The sequence below is a fragment of the Orcinus orca genome, chromosome 20 (genome assembly GCF_937001465.1).
Source record: "Orcinus orca chromosome 20, mOrcOrc1.1, whole genome shotgun sequence".
NCBI classification, from domain to species: domain Eukaryota; kingdom Metazoa; phylum Chordata; class Mammalia; order Artiodactyla; family Delphinidae; genus Orcinus; species Orcinus orca.
Genome location: NC_064578.1, coordinates 29,765,272 through 29,786,475, shown reverse-complemented (window position 1 = coordinate 29,786,475; position 21,204 = coordinate 29,765,272). Strand labels below are relative to the sequence as shown.

At 40.4% G+C, this 21,204-nt stretch overlaps 2 long non-coding RNA genes across 7 annotated transcripts in view; both read right to left on the bottom strand.

Moving 5' to 3' along the window:
• LOC125962645 (uncharacterized) overlaps positions 1-21,204 on the bottom strand; it is a 601,794-nt gene that overhangs the window by 34,717 nt on the left and 545,873 nt on the right. The gene's annotated exons all lie outside the window — the stretch shown is intronic.
• LOC117199437 (uncharacterized) lies at positions 9,472-20,150 on the bottom strand. 5 transcript variants are annotated; one of them, XR_007474068.1, is made up of 6 exons: positions 19,559-20,150; positions 17,206-17,254; positions 15,839-15,984; positions 14,387-14,452; positions 11,363-11,417; positions 9,472-9,747 (listed from the first exon to the last, which is right to left on the bottom strand). It is a non-coding gene; the product is annotated as an uncharacterized LOC117199437 (long non-coding RNA). The 5 variants fall into 5 exon arrangements; XR_007474066.1 differs by having other exon boundaries at positions 15,839-15,961; positions 19,559-20,145; XR_007474067.1 differs by lacking the exon at positions 17,206-17,254 and having other exon boundaries at positions 19,559-20,142.

Genomic DNA, 21,204 nt, shown 5'->3' with positions numbered 1-21,204 from the left:
CTTTAATGTCTACTGGCCTAGTTTATGCATTGCTACGCTATCTACCACTGTTATCTCAAAGATAAGATATCAGTAAGCTGTGCAGTTTTTCCCATGGGGTGTGAATTCTAGACAGTATACTGGGCCATGGACGTGGGCATCCTCTAGGTCCCCATCCTTACCCCAGTTTGTGAAAAGCTTAACTCTACTTTCCAGGTCCAAAATTCACATAGCCCACCAAAAGGTAGTCAGAGCACCAAGGATATTACCAAATCACTTTATGGCAAGGTTTTAGCTCTCATATAGTTCATAGTCAGAATCTCATGCGTCTATCTCATAAAGACCTGGGTTAAGGATGAATTTTACAAACATTTATACATGTTCAGTGTATGCCACTGCATCTTTCACTCCACCAATAAAGAACATTTTAGGCTGCAACTGACTGGCAAGTAGGGGCAGATTACTCATTGTTTATGCCATTTTGAAGGAAAAAAAATCCAGGAATTTAGAAACTATAAAGGTAAACTTAGCGAGGCCTCCGAAGGCTATTTAGAGACAGGGCAGAAGAAAGGGGACGTTTTCTTTCCTTCGAGCAGGGGTTGGCAACGACAGCCCGTGGGCTAAATTCAGCCTGCAGTCTGTTTTCATAAATGTTATTGGAACACTTTTGTAGAAGTGTCACTGGAACTCAGCCACACCCACTTGTCTATGCCCGCTTTTGCGTTGCAATGACAAAATAGTCGCAACAGACATTGTCTGGCCCACAAAGCCAAAAATATTCATTATCTGGCTCCTTCGGGAAAAAGTGTGCCAAGCCCTGCTTTGGAGGCTCTCTCTCTCTGAGAAGGATGGGAACCCCAGGAAAGCTGCCCCAGGAGAGCCCGACCTTCAATGGCCTCTTCTCTGGTCTCCCCGCAGCCCTGAGGCATCCAGATGCTAGTTTCAGTGTTATCTGGTAATTGCTCCTACCTAATGGCCTGAAACACATCCCCCTTTCCAGTCATGAGATGCCCAAAGAAGACACAAGAACATGAAATCATCCGAAATGTAGCAGAATCTGTAAGTTTCCCTTCCAGCTCCACACTCACCCCACATTGACTGAGCACCTGGGCCCGCCTCACCTGTGCATTTGACACCAAATGCAGGAAAACCCCCAAGAGGATGATGTTAAAGGATATGTGAGATTTCACCAGAGAACAGTGAGAGGAGGGAAGGCCTTCCCAACAGAAGAGGTCACAGATGCGTAGTTGCTGCACATGCATGACTGAGGTGGCAGTGCATGCCACGATCTACTCCAGGAAAACCAGCTGCTGGAGAGAAGGGTCACAGGCTGGAGTGGTAGAAAACGATGTGAGAGGGGTCCTCTGGTCAGGTGGAGAGCAGCCTTAGGAATGGTGCTGAGAAGCTGAGGAGCGTTAGGCAGAAGGTGTCTCTAAAGGATTTAAGCAAGGGGGGTGACATGATCTGATCTCCATGTTAGGAAGATCACTCTGACAGCAGGGGCGAGGTAGGTGGGGGGTGGAGGATGTCTATGCTCTCCCATAAGCCACTGTATCCTGCCCAGCACAGCCACTCTGAAAGGCCCTAATCACCCTCTTCTTTGCACTCCAAGCAGTTTGACTTTCTTCCCCTGGCATCTCAGAGCACCTTCTGGACAATTGATAAAGTGGTATAATTCCCATCCCCAATCATCATTTTCTTGACTGCCTCCCAGTTCCAAGCTCCTCCACCTATCTGTAGTGAAGGGCCAATCGTTCGTTGTCTTTTTGTTTTGCTTCTAATTTCCAATCTTCTGCAGACCAATATTTTTGTGCACGTGGATATCATGGCAAAGTCAAATCGCCATGTAAGTTTCTAAATGCCTTCTCTTATTATTTGGTATTTATCTTGTCACAGGCTGATAAATGTTTGTGGATTTCTGGTTTCTGGTCCAACACGTAAGGAGCTTAGATGTCACCAACTCCAATATAAAACAAGTAAAAAAATGAACAAACTGAAAAATCAGTCAATCTTGTGAGATGCATAAGGGAAGTGCAGTTACAGGGCAAACTTCTGCCCCTAAAGCTGGAGTGAGAGACAGATGAGTACAGAAAATCACAACTCACTAGAGCAGAAACCTCCATGGGAGCCAATGGCAGGTGGGAGAACCTGAACTGTAATTGCCCAGTTGCTGGAGGCTCAGTGTGGACAACTCTGAAGGCAAAAGTTCCAGGGGGGCCCAGTCACAGGGAGTTCCCACCCTTTTGTGAGTTTCACCTCCAGGAGCTCAACCAGGTCCTCACAGTGAACGTCCAGGAAAAATCCCCTCATGCTTCTGGCAGGGGGAGGGGAAAAGGAAGCATTTTTGAAACGTGCCAGAGCTTTCTTCGTAACAAGGTCTGCTCTCAGGAGAAACTATTTTCATAGAGCCTAACCTAACTGACCTGAAGGAAAAGAAATACTCACTTCCAGCTGGCCATAGCCTTCCACAGGGAGGAAGGGAAATATGTAACTGCAGCCTGCTCTAGCCACCCTGTCCTACCTAAGGGGGCGGGAGACTGAGGAGTGCGAAGTTCTGACAAGAGGTGCAGCAGGCTTATTAAAAGACAGAGACCTAATCATGAGTCTCTCTCATTCCTTGCTGGTGGGAACGCAAAACAATACAGCCACTTCTGCAAGACAGTTTGGCGGCTTCTTATAAAACTTAATACTCTTACATATGATCCAACAATAGCACTCCATGGTATTTACCCAAAGGAGATGAAAATTTATATCCACACAAAAACCTGCGTACAGATGTTTACAGCCATTTTATTCGTAACTGCCAAAACTTGGAAGCAACCAAGATACGCTTCATTAAGTAAATAGAAAAACACTGGTACATTCAATGAAATATTATTCAGCACTAAAAAGAAATGAGTTATCAAGCCATGAAAAGACAGAGAGAAACCTTAAAGGCATATCACTAACTAAAAGAAGCCAATCCGAAAAGGCTAAATACTTGATGATTCTAACAGTATGACATGATGGAAAAGGCAAAACTATGGAGACAGTAAGAAGATCAATGGCTGTCAGGGGTTAGTGGAGACGAAAGGATGAATAAGCAAAGCAGAGAGGATTTTTAGGGCAGTGAAACTATTCTGTATGATACTCTAATGGTGGATACATGTCATTACACATTTGTCCAAATCCACAGAATATAAAACACCAACAGTAAACCTTAATGTAAACTATGGACTTTGGGTGATGGTGTCAATACAGGTTCATCAACTGTAACAAATGCACCACGCTGGTGGGGAATGTTGACCCTTTTGAGCAAGTAAGTCACAACTCCACTTCTTAGCTACTCAGGAATAGCCAGGAGCTACTGTCCACATGTGCTCCAGTCCCCTGATTTGAGGAACAATTCCAACTAGCCCCACCTCAACAGATAGAAAGTCAAGGCAGCCTGAATCCTTTCTTTTTCTTCCTCCTCTGAACATGGCAGTGCCCTCTGGAGGCATAAACGTTCATTTTTATAGGATTTGAGAGTCGTAAGTTGTCCTCGCAATGTATGTCAACTATATTAAACAAACATGGACAGAAATAACATAAAAAGCTACCTTCAGGATTTATAACCCTCCAGCTAGACTATAAACTCTGTGAGGGAAGGACCATGCCCACTGTGGTCTCTACTCGATGGCCAACGCTGTCCAGTACCCAGTACATGCTGAGTAAGGACTTGTGGGTGAATGTTGGAAGAACATGATCCAGATAATGTTACTTACTAATCACTTAAGCATATGTTGTAATCCAAACTCACCAAGTGTCTAAAAACAAAAATATTCTCCAGTGCTTTTTTCTTGGAAATGTTTTGCCCCTCCCTCTCTATCTTTAAATCCCTCTGCACAAATGAAATTGAGTATACTTAATCCATTGAACGGTTTAGGGGACAGCTATAGCCAGGAATATTCTTTCACTTTCCTTCCTTCGTATCCTGAACCCCATCTTTTTTTAAAAACAAACGCTGCCCAATAATATTGAACGGTTCATCTCAGACTTGCTTTTCATAGGACCATTACAGCTGTATCACGTAAGAAAAAAAGGAAAACAACATTTAATAATGAAAGAAAACACATTTTTGGAGAAATGTGCCTTTCAGAGAAATGAAAACAAGCGGATATGAAAGAATAGATTGTGTTCCCTGCCTGCTACTAGATTGTGAGTTCCAAATCCCCTGGATATTCTACTAGCATCTCACCATCTACTCGGCCCACACTCTTTTCTCCCATTAGACTTCCTTGTCCTAGGTTCCCTGTCTCAAAACACCACCACCACGAACTAACTGCTGCAGCCTTCTGGACGCCCTCGTTGACAGGCTTTTCCTTTACCCCCATACGTAACCAGTCAGCCACAGGTCCTTTAATTTCTAGCATCTTAGTATCTCCCATCAATCCACCGACAGCTCTCCTTCCCCTGGCTCCCGCAACTATTCTCACCCCTGGACAATTACTTGCAAAAACCACCGAACTAGTCTCTCACCACCAGTCTTGCTGGTCTCCAATGTACTCCCCATGCTGCCACCAAACATGATACCTCCACAACACAGAGCTGGTCAGGTGAAAGTAAGATGAGGTCCAAGCTGCTCTCTCGAGCGTATAAACCACCCTTTGTAGCCTGGCCCGATTACTCTCATCTCTCCTTCTAATCTCCGCACGCACCTCTCCTGCTTCTTTCAAACTCCTTGCTGACTCTTGAAGGCACGTGCTCTCCCTTGTCTTTCTTTGCTCCCCCTTCCTTCAAGGCTCAACCCCAATGCCCCTCTCCTCTGGGAAGCCTTCCTTGACTTTGCCCACCCTCCGTCAGGCTTGTGAGGACTCTGCCCCTGGGGTCCCATGGCACCTGGCCTTTCCCTCTCACCGTGCTGTGCTGAAATGGTCTGATTATGCCTCTGTAGCCAAGATAGATGCTAAGCTCCAAGCTCCACAAAGGTAAACACTGCATGCTGTTCACCATTTCATCTCCATGCCTGAGCCCAATGCCCACGTTGTTGAATTCAGGGAACATATTGTATTCATATTTGATTCCCTGGATTTATCACAATGGTAAAACCCAGCAGGTATGTATAAATAGTAATGAATACATGGAACATTCTATTGGTTAAAATTCAGTTCTGAGATTAACATACTTTAACTTGTTACTTGTACCCATAATGGATGACAAAATGTTTGTATGACATCTACAGATGGCAAGTAGACATTTATTTCTGATGTGTATAGAATAAAATATTATGAAGAATAGGGATGTGATACAACCATCTGCAGATTGAATTTCCAGAACTGGGGACAAGCATCTTCAAGATGGCAGCATTTGCTGTGGAGTCAAAAGATCCTTATTACCACTTAGAAGCAAGGCATTTCATCTTCCTGGGACTCAAGTTTCTTCACGTGAAAAACACATCTTCTCCAGCTTCAAAAGCCTGCAAGTGGAAGCAGTCTGCTATTTTTATGCATAGAGTTTGCAAGGTGTTTTGAATAAAAAGACTCCGGGAAAAAAAAATTAAATAGTCTGCTAATGTGTCTTGCAACTGACACTTCAGTACATTTATACACAAAGTTTAAAAATGGCAGGTAGGTTAAGGTAATTTAGCAATAAGTTGTTCTAAAAACATTTTGTGGAGAAAATATATATAAACAATTATAGACAAAATTATAAAGTGCCTCGTATTTTAAAAGAATATAGAGAGAATACAGCAATCACAGCAGAGTCAGGAAGTCTAGTGGTAACCAACCTATGATTTGCAATATTTGTAAAAAAAATTTTTTTAACTGTCTAAAATAGCACCATTTTTTTTTTTTAAACTGCTAGATAAACAGTATTACAAGATGATTCCACAGTGCTGGCTCATTATACATACTCAGAACTTTTAAGTCATCCACCTAATGTAGCACTTTCCTAAAACACAATTCATTTTGGCCTCATTGGCAATGGCATATAGTTGGGGGCACTGGAATCTGTATTATTACACATAAAATCCTGAGTATCTTAATTTTGATGTCTTTTATAACCACATTGATCAAATCTATGATTTATATAAATTTAAAGAAACTCTGATAGTCCCTTAGGTGTCTTCCTTTTTCCAGGTTCCTGACTTAAAGGGCCTCAGGCATATTAGCGCTTCCTAGTTCAGCCTTCTAAAATTGGATGCACATTTAGAAAAGGCTCTCAGCTCTCTTACTACCTTGAACACTTGAAAAGAATGCACAGAAATGCCTGTATTTTCTTAGGGTGCCCAAAATAGTTTCTTAGTAAAGCCATCAGCTCTATGTACCATCTTACAAATGTATTCTTTATGTAACTTGTATCTATATGTGATCTTGCAGTTTTAATTTTGGAGCTCTTCTAAAAGAACTTTAAGTTCTTTTATTTTAAGCCTAAAATAAAACATTTTAAAGTATTATAGTCTTACAGATTATGCATTTAAGACATCAGAAAGGTACAAAATATCTTATTCCTTATCAAACACAAATGGAGGAAAGTAAGGTTGTTTTTCACATTCACACACACATACTGAGCCTCATAGTCTAAAAGCTACTTCCAAGTCCTAGTTTTAAGAAGAAGAGTATCCATTTGTTTTTCCACTCAAATATACATATTTAAACTCAAATATTGCTCTTAAGGCATGCCACATTTCTGGTGAGTTCCTAAAACATAGGAAGCTGTTAAGTATCCTTCGGGGCAGTCACCTACTATTCTGATGACTAGACCAAATTGCACCTCACTTCCAACAACCACACTGCAGCTCATTTCCCTCCGCTCCTGATGTCCTCCTTCTCTGTGTCACATACATGCTCCTTCCCAATTCAAGCCCACCATTTTCTGTGAGGCCTGCTCCAGCAGTTTCAGCTTTCCTAGTCTCTCTCCTAAATTCCGAAGGTTCTGGATTTCTAGTAACACATAATCATGTTGGACTCTATCTCAGTTTCTTTTTACTTCTCCCCTGTCCCCACCCCCCAATCTAAGAGCCGCGAGAACCCCGCAAAGGGATCAGGGCCTGTATTGCTCTTCTTTACTGTTAGGGTCCCAGTTCCTAGAAGTGCTAGACAGGAGATGCTTCCCTAGCTGCTTCTTGATGAGTGACTACTGGTATTCAAAGATTCTATATGTCCATACTATCTTTTGTCCAGGTCATTTTTAAGGGCAAGGACTATTTTATTATCTTATGTCATTTATATCACTGTGGTCATGACCATATGGGCTAAAGATGAACTATATTTAGAAGAATTGCATGATTGGGGTTCCCCTGGGCCTAGGGCCTCACTCAAAAAGGTTAAAGATTTAAAATATTGACTTTTGTTAGAAGGATTATTGTAACGAGTTAAAGGCATCCAATGTTTCTAAAAAAGAAATGGAGCTACATCTTCAGTAAGAGTTCCAAAGTCAATATATACGGCGGAAAATTAGAATAAAAATTATCCTTGAAAATACTTTCAGTAAGTCTCTCCCAAAATAGAGCATAGACGGTTTCATGCATGCCTCTCAGGAAGTATAACAGTATAATTTTCACCAGGGTTGGGAACAGAGCTGTTTCTTCCATTAAGCATCATGTAAAGTGTCAATAGTTGCCTTTTAGGGGCCATGTACTAGAAAACATACTTATTGTTTTTTATTTCCTTCTTTTCTTCCTAAGTGCATATAGTTGAATTAAATGGACATTACATGCAATACCGCTGAACACAAATTGTAAAGATAATGAATTCATCCTACAAATAAAAACTACAGGCAACATGGTGGTGACAAAAGCTAGAGTCTACCAATCGAAAAACTATTATAATATATCCTTGAACGTCAAGTCTCTCTATCAACACTTGGAAAATATCCCCAAGTAACCTGTCAGCTTTGCAGCGTCTTTTCTATAGTGTATGTCTACCTTTATTCCTTTACATAGAAATTGTTTACCCCCCCAAAAAGGTAATTTTTTCTCAAAAATATTTCTCTAAAAATAAGAACAAAATCTACGTTGTGGAAAAAATGTTTTTTGATATCTAGCTACAAGTTATTTAAGATAGTCTGCATGTTTTGAAATCATAAACAAATCCTGTTAAAGCAAAAATACCACAAAAATGTAGATGTTCTCTTTGTCTCCCCTTCCATACACACAAAATCAATTCTAGTCTTAAAAAGAAATGCTCTCTGTAATTATCATATGACCCACAATCACACTCCTGGGCATTTATCCCAGGAAAATGAAAACTTACGTTCACACAAAAATCTATACACGAATGTTTACAGCAGTTTTATTCGTAATAGTGAAAAACCAGAAACAACCCTGAAGTCTCAACTGGTAAATGGTTAAACAAACTGTGGGACAACGATACCGTGGGATATTACCCAAACATAAAAAGAACAGACTTGAAATATTCAAGTTCAATCTCCAGAAAATTGTGCTGAGTGAGAAAAGTCAATTCCAAAAGGTTATATACTATATGATTCCATTTGTATAACATCCTTGAAAAGAAAAAATTATAGAAATGGAGAACAGCCTAGTGGTTGCTATGGTTAAGGAAGGGGAGCAGGACAGAAGCAGCTATGGATACACAAGGGCAACATGAGGAATCCTTGTGCTGAAGGAACTGTTCTGTATTTTGGCTGTACTGATGCCAATGTCCAGGTTGTGATATGGCACTATATACCATACTATTTGGGGAAACTAGGTAAAGGGCACAAAGGACCTCTCCATTATTTAGTACAACTGCATGTGAAATCTATAATGATCTCAAAATACTAAGTTTAATTAAAAATAAAAAAGAAACACTCTAGCCTAATAAATTTACTTTGCCATATGGAGACCTGAGCTTAAGAATTTATCATAGCACTTTCTTTGTAAAAACTACAGAAGTGGATGAAGTACGAACTGGGTCATTTACAAAACAGTTACTCACAACTGCTTCTTCGAGTGTCATCAGCATCTGTGAATCTCCCCAGTTCCCTCGCTAAGGGCCACCTCTAGTGACACATACCCCTTGACAGTGTTCACACCACAGAAGCCAGAGGCCTGCCTACCACAGAGGAATCCTTCCATTTTCCTACAGCCACCACAAAGGCCACAACAAGGAATTTCCCAATGGCAAGGCAAACGGTCATTATTCAGTCTCCCCAAATGTAAGAACTCTGTGAAAGACTGGATGTCAACCTTCTTTACATAACAAATGCTCAAACACGTAACAAATGCTCTGCCAGTTATGATTTTTATCTTGTATCTGAGTTGAGCTAATAGATTTTTTGAGAAGAAAATGTTCTATTCCAGAGGGACTAATATAGAGAATTAAAATATATATAAGGATACCTTTCAAGCCTTTTTTCTCCCATAAATATAATACGGTCACATTAGAAAGTGATTTTAAACCTATTCTAATGATATCAGATTGCCAGAAGAATTGCTAGGTTGGAGAATGTGATTTTTTTTTTTTTTGGAACGCTCTTTTTCAGGTATAAACATTCATTCAATCCAATAAAGTCGTTTTAGAAAAAAAGTCAACATATAAAATTGATTTTATTTTTTCTATACTTTGATTAAAACAGATAGCACTTGGTAATACATTACAACGCTAAGCATGTCAAATAAAATTGGTGATCTAGAAGGGCATAACCTTCTTCTGCATGACAACTGTGGACTTTAAGTGGAAAAATACTGTAATCTATAAATAAGAACATCCAAAACATATTTAAACCACTTGAGCACTTGATTTTTCCATGGCCTTTGCATCTAAACTGAACAGACCACAGGAAATTTCAGACTGACAGCTGAATCTAAAAGAAAAAAGAAATCCATTTAGTTGCCATGATCATTGTCACCACCAGTCCCTAATATCTTCTTATACTTCACCAACCTCACTTAACTTTGCCCTGTTGCTTTATGCTTGGGAGAAAGACAAATCACTAATCAATTATGCACACTAATTTAAAATGCTACCTTTAGGAGGCATTTTGATACCTTAGGAATAGGGGTATTTCCTCTAACTGCTTACTTTTAAACATTTTCGATAACACCTTAGGCAGGATGCACTGAACATTTGCAAACACTTAAAAATACTACAGTCTACATAGACTATCAAACTGCGCCCCAAAAGTGGCGGTACAATTCTGCAACTGGTTGAGGTCACATGGAAAATAGAATTATATGCTAATTTGTTCCTATATTAAGTTATCATAGAAGGTCATACCAAGCACAGTAAAATGAATTCTGGAAAAAAAATTAACTAAGTAGATTGGTATGTACCGTATCAAAGTAAACTGTTTATCTTAATAGATACAAATACAAGAAAGATTTTTAAAACAGGGGCATTTTTCTTCTTTTCAAAAAAGTAAATGTTTTAACCAACCCCAGGCAATGACTTGCATGATTTAAAAACACTTTATCTAAATAGTTTTTCCTTAAAGGAGAACAAGGGCAAGATTTTTTTTTCCCAAGGGGAGAAAAGAAATGGAAAAGGGCAGAGTATCCAAAAGAGAATAATTTCCTCAGAAAAAGCTTTACTTTATCTACGTATTTATTGAATTTTATTCACGTAAATAGTTCTGCACATGTACTATAAAATGAACAGATAGGTTTAAACTAAATGATGGGGTCAGGAGGTACTTACCATATACATTTATTATTTTACTCCAAAATAAACTAAACAACAATATAGATGTTTTCCTTAACGTAGATTTGTATGAAGAAAATACGCTTCATTTAAAAAAACTATTGAGGAAGAAAATCTATATTCATTTTTTTCTGGAGGGCACATCTATAGACAGGCCTTAACCACAGATAAGTTCTAAGGATAAAGTATAAACTTAGAAAACTATAAACCAAATTAATGGTTGAAGAATTCGGGCTACCAGTTTCATATGTGATGATAGTGCAACCTTTATATTTCTATTTTCAAAGGTCCTTTATAGAAAAAAGGAAAAAATTGGGGGGAGGGGGTGATGGAGAACTAAAATCTTACATTTGAAACCAAGGGACCAGTATTTTATAAAGCATCCAGCTTATTGCAGGACACAACTAAGAAGAGTAACAGAGATCATCTGTGTCACACCCTCAGGCAAATTCCTGGGAAAAAATAAAATGATAATTTTCTGTTCTAGAGTCTATCCTATTTTCCATGAAAAGATATGTTTATATTTTTCATTTTATTGCAACATTTCCAATGCAATGCTACAAAAGAACTAGCACTGACAAAGAGCCATCTGAATTTTCTTTAAATCATAACTCATTTTTAATTTCTAAAGGGACTTTACCTATTGCTTTCAATAAAATTTTATTACTATTAGTTATCATAAAATACGTTAGGTTCCCATGGAATACAAGTTAGACATCTTCAAATACTGACTTTTCTACTATATATTATGGGCATTGTCTACCCTATTTTCTCCTTACCAAGTTAGATATGGAGATTCTTAGTCAGGCATAAGATCTTTGGCTTCTTGATGAACTATAAAATAAAGCAATATACTACTTTATTATCATTCTTGTTTGAAGGACCTTATGTATTGGGATCTTAATCCATTAAAAAGTTGAGAATTACATTTGAAAAGGGTGGGCGGAAGTCTGACAAAAATGAAAACATGCAATGATGCCTAAAATATCAGGGCTTAAGTAAATTAATCTTCATTCCCACTGAAAGCAGTCTGATGTCCAGGGACAAGGAATTATTCTACCATAACACACAGCACATTAAATACTACAATAGACCCATTTGAAATGTCTTAAGATAATTATTATGTCATCTACAAATGATTGTATATAGACTTATATTTTAATATTCAATACCAGAGGTTCTAACGCAAAATATGCTGAAATGGTAAATACATTAATTTGGTTCAAGATAAGAGCAAGCAAATCAGTAGCTATTCTATGACTGAAAGTAAGACTCCAAATAAGATCTGAAAAAGAATCGATAAAAGCAAGGGCAAAATATTTGGACCCTGGTTATCACAAACAACACTATCATTCCTGATGGTTTGCATATAAAACTCCTTATCTCCACTAGCTAGTTGAAAAGAATGAAAAGCTTCTTACAACCAGCTAAAAAGAAAGTCTTTACCATGCTCCTTGAAAAAGCTCATTTTCACATTACTCAGGCTTCATTATGCTAAATCAATATTCGTTTAGTCACTGGGGTTATTGACATATTTTAAAATAAAAGTATACCCTTCAGCTACTGCACTCATTACAGGTAATTTGTCTTGTCAGAGAGCAGGGAATATTATCCTAGTCTTTCAGGGGCTGACAGCCCGTGGAAATACCTCCCCATGGTTACAACTGTAAATAATTTTAAGGTAAAATATTGAAAAATCAATGACTGTTTCCTGCAATCTGTCACAAACAAATCAATCATAATCTGTACTGCCAGAGAGTATGATTTGAAGGAGATGGGAGCAGATGTAATTCTTGGCTGGAATCTCTCATTTCAAAATCACTTCACATAATGGTGTCATCATTTAAACACTTAACAGTCAGCGCAACTGCCACTGTAACATCTAGTTGGACAAAACCACAAGGAGGAGGAGGAGAAAATGCCATCACTATTACGTTAACAAACATTTAATTTAAATGGTTACTGCATTAGTAAATTTCAGCCAAAAACAGTTTTACCTGCCCCCTTTCACAGTTTTAAATTAATCAAGGCTGCTTTTCTGTGTACTAATGCTTAATAAATTAGTCCATGTCTAAAGTACGTATTCTTTTTATTTTAAAAGTCCATTATAGAGAACAAAATTTGGAATTAATAAATAAATCATTTGGATTGTAGAATATCCATAATTCTATCTATAAACAAAGACAAAAAATAGTGTCACAGATGTCAAGATTATACTTTTAAAGTAGGTTTAAAGGTCACAGTTGCCCAGATATTAAATTTTATATTTTCCTTCTATTAGTAAATATTACATTTCAACTTTGTAATACTGTAGCACATTTTAGAATGACCAGCAAGACCTAGTCAATTCAAAAATACCCTTGCATTCCATACACAAGCTACACCATAGATTGATATTTTAAACGCTAGAGTAATAACCCAAGTATATGAAGTGTAAAAGTTGGTCAAGGACATAATATTGAATTGTTCTGCAAATGTAAACTGCCTTCCAAGTAATCACTTTTATATCATTTTTTTTCTAGGCTACATGCTAATAGCTCCTCAGCTACTTCCAACCTCTACCTAGGCAAGAATAAAAGAATCTGAGATTAGTATATTTCCTCTTCCCGTTGTATTAACCAAAAACATATATGATTTAAAGATTAAAGAGTCCCCTTCTTGAAGGTTTTTGTTTTTAAATGTATACTAGCTCTTTAATAGAAGAAATTGATTTTATCTACTACTGTTGCTTACCAATTTCCCAATTATATAATTAGACATCATAAAGCCCTTTATTATTACATTAATATCCCTCCATAGATATAGTTCAGGGAGTATTTTTGATGACTAGAAAAGTATATCATTTTTCTTAAAAAGGAAAAAAAATGATATAAATACCATTACACAATTTAAGCCTTTATAAACATTCTTAGACATAGCGATTGATAATTTATAAAGGGGTTTGACTCTGTTTTTAATTTAACTTGCATGGGCAATGTAGCAACATAGCATGAAAAGATGGAAGATTTTCTTATTGACATAGATTTTTCATTTTTGTTGTTCAAGAATCTTAGATTCATTCTGTAACACCAGCATTAGGTTTCTGAAACTGGGAAAGCATGTGGGGAAATGATCAAAGATCTCATCCAGAATAAAACAGAGTCCTCCATTCCATGTGAATCCCTGCAACAGCTGCAAAGAAAGCAACAAGCCAACCTAGTGAGAGGAAACGGAAAGTATTACCCATAGCCTAGGATTACACAAAAAATGGAAAGGGACCTAAAGCTGACAACTAGGGAAGGAACCCGTGTGTGGGAGCTCCTGGCCTCCAGTGCGCTAGAGCAGCCCAGGCTGGGCCTGGTGAGCTCTTTGGCAGAGCCCTGGAACCAGTTGTCAACCAGCAAGTCTCCCACTCAGAGCTGGGTGGTGGCTGGCAGTAAACCACCCTGCCGAGAGCACGTTCCCCCAGAGAAGGCAACAAAGCCAGAGAGGTAAATGAGGACAGCTAAGCAACGCGCTCAATGCCTGCACATCAACCACATGCTAAAATGACATCTACTAGAACGGGGTAGGCCACCATCACAGATCTAATTCTCAGAAAGAAGCTATTTTAAGGGTGCTGAGTATGCCTAGATGAGATTTCTCAGCTCTCCCAACATAGCCTATTACCCCAGGAGGAGGAGCTCGAAAACTCAGCACAGGAAAATCAGATTGTTTCCATACCCCAAATTTAAAGAAATTGCTCTCTACTAGATAAAGTTCTTATATGTAATAAAGGCACAGGATTACAGAGGAAAGTATTCTTTTAAAAGAGATAATATTACCTCCCTATCTTCAGAATCTCCTTCTTCCAATAGCCAGTACAGTAGCTCCATTATGGACTGTAGATTCTTAAAGAGAAAAACAGCAAGAGTTAGCTTCATCTTTCCTACCAGTTCGTTCCTTCATTGAATTACAATTTAATTACCAATACTTCAATTGATTTTATTCCTGAATGATATAGTTCTCAAAAAGCATACTCTAGCCATTTCCACTAGAGAACATTTAGTATAACCTTCTCAATTAATCAACCATAACCTATTACTGTTGAAAGGACATGCTTTCTTCATATTTTCAAGAGTGGGGAACCCCCCCTCACACCACCTATTTTATATAAAAGAAGTATCGGTTTTAATACATTTGAATACCATTAATATATAAGAAATAAACATGAATCTTCATAATAAATTTTGGCTAATTACAGATATAAAACTCAACCAATTTGCATATATGTTTAGATTTTTCCTATATTCATCCTTAGGAGGGAAGAAAAATCTAATCCTCCTGTCTTATAAATTCAACAAGTTTACATGTGGTTAAAAAAACACAAACTAAGCTTAAAGGCAAACAAAGAGGAATCAGACTGCTCACTGTTTAACATTTTCTTCATATTTGTGTGTTTCCTAAGTGACTGTAATGCTTCAGCTCTTGGTCATACATGAAGCCCCATAACGCCCAATCAGTGATAGAAGAACACAAGTGTGTTATTTAAAAACAATTATATAACATTAAAAATCACTTTAATACCTTTGAAAGTATCCACAGAGAAGCACTTATTCTACTGCAGGCTGTACTAGAGTTGCCTTCTGTAGAATTAGCTTTTTTTTTTTGGTCATTCAACCATCTTTTTTACTTAAGAAAATATTCTCTATCACTAAATCCAGTACTTGCTCTCCCCACTAGGCAACGCAAATATTCTGCACAGTATTTTTTTTTTCTCATAGCTTTTCTCATCTGCTTGTATTCAGCATCCCCTATTTTGATGAGAAGTGACAAGTTTTGTGCACACCTGTATATCCTTTGTCTTTTTAAAAGAGTTTAGTACCCATGACTAGAGCTGATACTCCCTCTAAGTTTATTCTTAAAAGAACTGGGGTAATGAAAATAATCAAAAACTGTAATTTGATATAAACATTATTTCCTTTAAATAATAATCCTATTTCTATAACATATCGTAACTTTAGTCTTGATTTTTACAAAAAGCACTGAGCTCAAAAGTTTCACTATCCGACGATAACATTAAAAAATAAATGCATTTTAAGTGCATTTCCATGAATCAAAAATTTTCCTACTTACCAATGCATTGGTAAAATTTTAATAATCAAAGGCCTCAAGTGACATTCTCTACATTCTGTACTTAGACCATCCCCATTTCCAATACAAATACTTTGGTAAAACAAACGCTAATGCTATTTTGGGTTTACTCCACACACAAGCACAACTGTGCAGACACTCACTTGCAGATGAGCCTGGGGATGCACAAGGACAAATTTCAGTCAACATTTGGAGGAACCCCATGGTTCAGAAGTGAGCTTAGCTAAAAACATCCAAATGTATTACGGAAACATCATACTTAAAACCTGCACAGAAAATGGAAACGATTCTGTTTAAGGAAACACAGAAGTCTGGTTAAATACTTTAGGGATATTAGATATGAATATCTAATCTAATTTTCTCCAAGGTATCACTCTATATTATCTCAAATAAACAACTAAAGACTGTATCAAGGTGTGGAATATCATTAGCCTGAGAAAAGGCTAGAAAAATGGATTACATAAATGACAACTGCAGGAGAAAATTATATTCTATTCTCTTGAACAAATGTTAAGTGCATCCTTACTCATAAAGATTTAAACTTTAACTACATTTGAATATACTGGTTTTCAATTTTGAAGCATCTAAGTTAATTTGCCAAGCTAAATTGGTGCTCAGGTATACTCTAGCTATAAAATACTGCAGATTTATGCAGAAATAAGTCATGAGTATCACACTCCAGAGTAGTGCTAAACCAGAAAGCAAACCAGAGTCATTACTGAACAAGAAAAAAATAATTCCAAGATTTTACATCTTCTTAGAGTGGTATCAGCTGCTATTCTATTAAGGACAATTATTCTCTATAAAACAGCTAACATTTATACCGAAAAGATGTTAAGCTACAGGAGCCAACACAATGTAGACGCTGAAGGGAAATACACAAAGATATTGAGATATTACCACACAAAATAGGCTGTGCTATCTCAGAGGTAAAACACTGTTCCAAAATATGATCCTGTTTTCATAATCTGTTTTAAAGAACATGTTTAATTCACTCAGGATTACACGATCTCATTTACTTGCACATTATCAACTGAAGAACACTGACATTTTCCACAAGATTTCTATACTGTAAAAATATATTATATTATTATATATTAATATAGTAATAATTACTTGGTGTTACTTATTAAAACAGATGACAGGTAATTAGCTCATATTCCTATTTCATTTCTTTTAACACAGCATATCAAATTTGAAAATAATGTATGGATAATAGCATTGGGATGCTGATCTTAGCTGCCAGAAAAGAAATTTTTGAAGGGGAGTTGGGGGATAAGTAAAGCAATTATGTCAAAATTAATGCTCTTGTTTTAGTTTCAGCAAACAAATCTACATAAGTCATTCTCTGATTTTAGTTTACCATGTAATGCTCGGCAGCTCATTATCCTTGGAGTCAGGAATGAGCTGTGATTCTACACCTGGCCTCTCCGATCATAACGCCTATGGCCTCCTCCACTTTCATTTCCTCTTTCTACAATGAGTTTTAATATTAAAGAAAAACACTCACACATCTTACATACACACTGATGGACAGCCAGCTTCCAGGAAATCATGGGCTACAAAGAGAGGGGGGAAATCTTAATGCAATACTTATGTTGAAGGGTATTAGGTGCTGGGTAAGCCAAGGGGTAATATAATCAGCAGCATCCGTCCTGCTATTGTTGTGGCATTTGGTATTCAGAGATTTGAAGTAAAGGACAGTAATACTATTCTAGTGGTCATCCAGGTTATGATTCAGATCCTTAAACTAATAAGAGTCTAAATGCACTATCTTCACTTGCTCATCAATTCAAGTTTACAGAACCACATTTTGGAAGAAATGAAACAGTTTTCTTCTACGTCTGGAAATAAAAACAAGACATTCCATAAAAAATGTAGTTAAGTACCTGACAATAAGAAAAAAGAAGTTGTTTTAGATCATTAAAACATTCTAGGAGACTGTCTTCTAAAAAAAGTGAAGGGACATAAATTTCTTATATATTTACCTTTTCATTACAATCCTGTTTCTGCACATTAAGCACGCCTTCCTCTACATATTTTTACTGAACACTAATAAACGTTTGCTTAATAATATACTATGCTATTTATGCTTTTCTTTCTAAATCAGGAACCATTACTCCACAAAGATGGAAGCACAAAAGAAGTCGACAAAGGCATTGCCAAAAAGCCACAAGTAGTATTAATACATGCCAGAACACTTAACATTGAACTATCATTTCTGTCTAAAACTTCTGCTGCCAGAGTGCTGGAAGCTCAAAGACAGGTTTCTATGCAATTAAATTCTCCAAAAGCAAAACTGTACAGAAATATGCCGCCCTTCTTATGTCACCATTTTATAGACAACATTTTCTCAAGATCTTAATTAAGATAACGATGCACACCTGTGTCAACATTCTCTGGCAAGACAGCCTTATCAATCATAATCCTTTAAGTACACTCCAAAACTGCAAAGCGATATGACAGAAGCAATCTGTTGCCTTTCCTAGCGTCAGTGTTGTGTCTCTCCCACAAGAATGATGAGATCTTTAAAATACAGCAGATCTCCTTTTATGAGTCTTTAAAGTTTTAACTGTAAACAGTTATTACACTAAATAAACAGGAATAACCTCTTTTGCACTTGATTTAAACAATGACAACTGTACAGCCAAAACTCGAAGAGCAAGCTCCACGACCATGTCTTAACAATACAATTGTGGATCTTATTTTAAAGCTCTAAATTTTAAGAGTTATGCCTAACAGGATCCGTGCAGACATGACAAACCAATAAACTCTTAGGAAGTTTTAAAATTAGAATTTTTTTAAAGTCCTTCATTAAGAACAATCAGGGAATACCTATCCCTAGTGTAAGTTAAAATGTTCGGAAAGATACAAATGCAACAGTAAGCCAAAAACAAAAGGAGTCGTCTTGGTAACCTGGAACCAGAGGGAGTTAGCTCCCACCTCTGCTGGGGGAGAAAGCTTCAGTGACAAGAGACGAGTTAAACTACTGCTAAAAGCACGCAGGCTCCCAAACGGCAAAGCTGATGAATAAAGGAGGAAAAGGGGCGGGGGCGGGGTGGAGAGAAGGGAACGTATCCTTATCGTCACTGCTACCAAGACTAAAAGTTAAAACCTCCGGTTTACCAGCAAAAACGTGAAAGCTTTCACATGAAAACGGAGAAAACCCGCCAGATGTTATCTGAATCCCGTCTGCACGCTAATGATCAGCTCTTCCCTTTCACATATTAACACGAGTCTATCTCAGACGCCGGGCGGCCGTGGCCAGCCGAGCATCAGAGCCATCAATGTGCAAATAAACCAGAAAATAGAGACATCCTTAAGAAATGAGTCTCAAATTTGACGTAGAGCGGAGGTGACAACCACAGCAACAGAACCATAAACTCCATAAATTCTAAATGCCTCAATATCTTGCAGGATTCTCTACAGTCCGTGCACCAAAAAGAAGACAGTAGAAAGAAACGAAGTGGGGGGGAGGGGGGTTTGGTAAGTATAGTGTGTCTGTGTGGGGGGGTTGCTTAGCTGCCCAGAGTTACATGATGATGTAACGAGAATGTCTGTGTGGACAGACTCAGATTTTCGGTGGCACAAACCTCCACGGCTCCATTTCAGAAATCTCGGACGAGAGCCCAGAGGGTGAAGCCGCCGCGCGTGGATGGAGGGGACACGCCCACGCCCGCCCGCCCGGGGACCGTCACACCAGGAGAAGCCCGCCCAACTTTCACGCGGCCCATGCCCACGGAGGCGCGCGGGGCACCGTCGCGTCCGTCCGGTCCACGAGGGGACGCGGACGCGGCTCGAGAGGCAGGAAGCCCGGCCGCAACGGGGCGGGTGCGCGGTGGCATGGAGGACCCGGGGCTCACCTCTCCTCCACGGCGCGGGCGCGCGAGCCGCGGACGCTCCCTCGTGGCTGGCGCGAGCCCCCGGCGGGCGGCGCGCGCGGGCCGCTACAGACCTTTAGCGCGAAGGGCTGCTGCGGCGGCGGCGGCGGCGGCGGCGGCGGCAGCGGCGGCGGCGGGCGGAGCCGGCGGCGGGCGGAGCCGGGGGGCGGGCGCTGGGGAGCTGAGGGGCAGCGAGAGGCGGGAGCGATGCGAGCAGGGCGGGGACGCTTCGGGGCACTCCCCGCGACCACCCGGGCGTTGTCCGAGCCCCAGAAGACATTGCCCCTTGGCTGCCTGAGAGGCCACCACTGGCCGGCTCCGCACGTCAGGCCGCTCAGCCTCGCCTCAGTCGCGGCCGGCTTGCTGCCACCTCAGCCTGGCTGTTCCCGCCACCGCCGCCGCCGGCTTCCCGTCTCCATGACAATAGCGCGCCGTCGCCCCGCCCAGTCCCGCCCTCTCGGCGCCGTTACTCGGAGGAAAGCGGGCTCACGTAGCCGAAGGGCGGAGCCAATAGAGGCCAGCGTCCAATTAGAGGTGAAAGCAAGGAGGGATGGGGCCGGGAGGCTAGAGCGGTTGTAGGAGGACGTCCGCCTGAGGGGCGGAGTCTGGAGGGAACTGACGGAGGGGAGGAGTCAGCGCGCGTGCGTGAAGTCGCGCTGCGGAGAGTGTGCCGTTGTGGAGAGTGGGCTTGGGTGCAGGGGTTGGAGCTCAGGAAGTAAAAGTGTATCTCTCCCGTCAGAGTCATTGAGGGAAACTCTGTGTATAGGCATACTTCGGCTTCCGTGTGACCTCATTATAAAAGGCCACAAAGTCCCCGATCTACTGGGCCCCAGCGGAGTGCCCAACACTGTGCCAGCCCCTGTCCTGGTTCACCAGCGCCCCTGTCTGTCCCACAGTTCGAGTGCTTCTGTGGCTTGTGGCGGCGCGGTGTGGAGAGACAGGCAAAGGGTCTGTTTTGTATTCTAAATGTGTGGCCTTCGTGGGCAAGGGCTCGGCCTGTGACTCGGTTGTGTGTGTTTGCCTTGCCAGCGCCTCGCTGAACAAATGGTTGGGTTGGTTACTGCTCCGCAATGTTAGCAGTGGAGCGTGGGCGGATGCGAGAGTGGGTGCGAAGGGGAAGAGGACCCGCACTCTCCACCACCACCGGCCTGGCGGGGCGGGCTGCGGATAATGCAGAGCCCCGAGAAAGAGGCAGCCAGGCATTGCGGGAGGAGGTGTAGTGGAGTCCGACGACCTACTCCGGTGTAGCTGCTTCTCCGTCTGGCAGCTCTTGCCCACTACCTCTCTAGAGAAAGGCTACCCCCGTAGTACTGGGTCCCCAGTGCCTCCTCCCTCGCCGTCTGGCGGGGAGTTGGTGGAAGGGAGGCCGGGCCGGAGACGTGCAGATGTCCAAGGCCTGTCTCTCGCCCACCTGCTGCTGCTGGCGGAGAGGGACAGTCACCCCGGACTCCCTGCGCCCTGGACGCTGGCATCCATCCGGCTCTCTCGGGGGCCTTCATTCCGGGTATCCATCTCGCTCTCGGGTCCCCTAGCTTGGGGGAGAAGCCAGGGGCGGGTGGGCGGCGATCTGCCTTGGAGTTCAGCCTTCTGGCGAACGAGAAATCCGCTAACTCCGCGATTTACTGCGG